The 4,188-nt window shown below is 36.4% G+C and overlaps 1 protein-coding gene across 2 annotated transcripts in view; it reads right to left on the bottom strand.

Moving 5' to 3' along the window:
• The window catches only part of LOC107755085 (potassium voltage-gated channel subfamily C member 1-like), a 45,591-nt gene that overhangs the window by 39,133 nt on the left and 2,270 nt on the right, over positions 1-4,188 (bottom strand). The gene's annotated exons all lie outside the window — the stretch shown is intronic.

The raw sequence follows: 4,188 nt of genomic DNA, 5'->3' as shown, positions 1-4,188 counted from the left end.
AGGAATGCTGTTATTTGGATGGTGAGCTGTATTGGATTTCCGCCAGGCATATCGTTTGGTGTTGAGACCAAATAATTCAATTTTATTCTCATGTGGCCTCAAAATCTTCAAGGTGCATTTTGGCAAAGCTCAGTCGTGACTGCATGGGGCTCTTCTTGAGGAGTGGCTTTTTTCTTGCAACCCTCCCATACAAGCCACATTTGTGGAGAATTTGTGATATTGTTGTCACATGCAAACAACGACCACTCTTTGTCATAAATTCCTGCAGCTGTTTCAGAGTTGCTGTATGTCTCTTGGTAGCCTCTCTGACCAGTTTCCACCTAGCTCTTTCATCCAGTTTGGAGCGACGTCCTGATCCAGGGAGAGTCTGTGTTGTACCAAATACCTTCCACTTCTTAATAGCAGACTTCACTGTGCTTCTAGGTATTGATAAAGCCTTTGAAAATTTTCGAATCTATCTCGACTTGTGCATGTCCACAACTTTTTGCCGGAGACCTTTTGACAGTGTCTTGCCACCCATAGTTGATTGTTTGCTTCAGTTGCACTACTAAGGACTGAAATGCTACATGAAGCTCTTTTCATGCTGAGCTAATCAAAATGACCACAGCTGATCACAGTTGAAAGTCAAAAGGCTTTGTGTGCCATTGATAAGGTGATTAGCTACACCGGATTAAGTTTACAAGTCATTCTTTTTCCAACTCAGTGATTCTGGTGAACTTCTCAGTGATCATTTTTTTCTGACATGTTGGTGTTATAGTAAATACAGCTGGATAAAACAAAAACTGTGTCCATCTTCATTTCAGGCTGAAAAGCAACAAAATGTGATTATTTTAAAGGGGGGTGATTCTTTTCTATACCCACTATATGCCGGACTTCTCCAATCATTTAGTCCACCTTTCACTCCAGAAATTTCCATATCCAATCAACAACCGATGTATAGAACCAAGTACTCACTTACCCTACATTTTTTTTCTTATTCGAAAATCCATTATACTTGGATGTTTGTCACAATATGGAAGAAAAAATATTTTTTTACTTCTGTTTTATTGTTTTTTATTAATCCCCATATGCACAGATTCCTGTTATTTCCGTAGTATTTTTCATTCTGTACAATCTGAAATCAAATCCTGCTGTTTATTGTAAACACGCTGTGGGTGTCATTGATACTTTCACATCCCACTATAAGCTTTTAACTGGATCTGTATTTTTACAACCCCAATGACCTGAATGAATTCCTCTTTTACTAAAGCAAATGTTACATACTGTAATAGACAAGCAAAGCGCTGAACTAGCTTTTTTCATCTAATCACATTTCAAAATGTTGGATTGCAGCATTGTTAATAATTAATCACTTGTTTTGTATTTTACCTTTAAGTGACTTTTGAATAAATGTATCTGCTAAATGAATACATTGTTCCTTATATTATACTCTCATTGTTACTTATATTATACTCTCAAAATCCAAGTCCACAAAAAATGAACAAAAAAGCTCATGTCCCCTTATTTAACAGTTTATTTTTTCTTTGTTTAAAAAAGTTGTTATTAACCAGAGATATATATGGGGAAAAGTGAGAATTGCTTTGTTTCTCACAAGACAAGTGTGTGACAAGATCCCTAGCAGCTACCATTCTCTATCCCACATTGGTGGGGCTTCCATTGGTAGAGCCTGAGAGGAAGAAGAAGTCTGGGAGACATGCAAATACCCTCATCAAGCAGGTGCATTCACGTATCAACCAGTGCATTAATTACCAACACTTTTCCTGTTGTTGCACAGAGCAAGGGCCACTGGAGCATGTAAGATGGCCTCCTGGGAGAATAGGACATTATAGGAATATCGTATAGCATAACTGGGAAGACACATGAGTATGGGCCATATTTTAGGCAAATTGCCTTTATTGTTTGTATAATTTATCTGATTATCATGTTAATATGTGGTAAGTTCCAATCAACCTGGTCACCTCTTTTGAATAACATTATTAGCCTCCAAACTACTAGATAAATTCATAACAATTCTCTCTTTCACAACAGCTCTCACTTTCTCTAATATGCTTGAAGATTTCTATTTAATTCCAGTGTTTTATTCATTTATTGGCTTATATTTTGTTACTGCATAAACAAAACTTCATATTAAATGATGAATTTACAAAATAAACTAACTGACACAGGGGCAAACATGTACACAGACAAATCATCATCCGAAAGCCTCCAGAGAAGTTTGCCGCGTTTTCTGACATCTCATGAGGAAGACCAGCTTTCATCTGTTTCATTAGAGCTCTGAAAGCATTGCCATGACAACTTATTCCCAAGACATACTCTGTAAAAAGCAGCATCTTGCCTGCCAAGGACATGAAAATATCAGGTGCTTTGGAAACCAGCACAAACATCTGCCAGATGACAACAGGATAACAACTCGTTGTCTTTGTCTCTCAAGCTCATGCTCCCACACACATGGAACAATAAACAAAGATTGTCTGAGGAATGTCCATTCTGTGTTGGGTAAAGCCTGCAGTTCATTCAGATGTATGACTCATTTTTTTTTATTATTAATTCAGATGCGCTGAATAGCTGATTCAATTATCACTGAAAATGCCATAAGGCTGACTTGCACAGATCTGATTCAGAGCTCTTCACAAACACTTCACCACATTATTAATCAATATACAAGTAATGTCATGAAATGACATTAATAATAAGCAAAGAATTAATATCCAATTAAATATTATTATGTGCCACATTATTACAAATATTTTGGTGTGTGTTTTCATCATCCAAATTAAATGACATTTGTTGCAAATTTGACAAAACGTCAAAGCGTGTCATCTTTAAGTAGCAAATAAATTAATATTTTGTGAATATTTTTTACAATTATGATACAAATAATCTACAAATAAGTGGTACTGTATGGTCATGTGTGTTTCTTGTAGTAAAAGATGTGTACTTCCGTAATGGCACACTTGAACACTTGCCTCAGGCTTTGAGAAGTTCAATGTTGTCTAATCACACACTCACATAAAAAGTGCATTTGATTAATTGATTCCTGACATAAATCCACTCTACTTCTAACTTTACATCGACATGCCTTGACTCGTTTATCAGTGTTCAGTAGCCTATAGGGTGCAATATCCGGATCTTGGCAGTGTTCCTGGTCTATTTTATTGCTTGTAAACAGGCATAAAACAAACAGGGAAATCTCACAATTGTCCAAACCAGACTGGCCTTGTAATTGACATAGATAATGCATACAATCCTCTTGGCCACATTTGGCTGAATTATTTTTTTTTTTATCTAAAGCAACTAACATTGCATTGGTAGACATACATTTTATCAGTTCTGGCATTCCCTGGTAATTGAAACCATGACCTTGGCATTGCCAGAGCCCCGCTCTACTGTTTGATCTACAGTATTCAGCAATTACTGTACACATTACAACAGCTAATGCCCACTGAAAAAGTCTCAGGACCAAAAAATGCTTAACACATCTAGCATCTCAAGTGCAGTCACTCAGACCTCCTGAGAAAAAAAAAAGGATTTTATCTGCCTTGTGTGTCTTATCTCAAAGCAGCATGGGCACATAAATAAAGAAAAGCCTTTGCCTCGTGATGTATTCTCTTTAATGTTCTCACGGAGTGATTAATTTGTGCACGAGCACGCCTGCGGCAGGGAAGGGAGCTCACGGCGCGTGGCACAGCAGTATTGCAGTCAGAGGAGCTGTCGATCAATGCTACATGCAAGACGCCTGGAATGACTGCACATGTTTTCCCCAGGGTGACCCAATTTAGTTGCTTCAGTTTGATATATCGCTAATAATGCTACAGGAAATGCAAGATTTATAATCTTATCAAACACGCGGTCAAATATATAGACAACCAATTTCTTCTTGTTTGCCTCAATAGCAACTGTACATTGAGATCAGCTTTCAAAAATATTTCATGGGTCAAATAAGGATGTTGAAAATTATAAAAAGGAGAGATCCTTTAAAAACGATATAAAAACACATAGACCAAGTTATCTGTATTAGCTTTCTAAACATGTTTCATGCATTTAAAAAAAAAATTGGCTTAAAAATATAGTTTATAACATTTCTGATTTAAAAAATTTGAATTAATGTCAAGTGGTGTAAGCATCAATTGCAACTTTGCTTGCATCTTAAATACATGAGTATACAACTATAATTATTAAAAAAAAAAT

This window comes from Sinocyclocheilus rhinocerous, unplaced genomic scaffold (assembly GCF_001515625.1).
Source record: "Sinocyclocheilus rhinocerous isolate Xijiao unplaced genomic scaffold, SAMN03320098_v1.1 scaffold591, whole genome shotgun sequence".
Lineage (NCBI taxonomy): Eukaryota > Metazoa > Chordata > Actinopteri > Cypriniformes > Cyprinidae > Sinocyclocheilus > Sinocyclocheilus rhinocerous.
The sequence above is the reverse complement of the archived record's forward strand: the minus strand, read 5'-3'. Positions and strand labels throughout refer to the sequence as shown.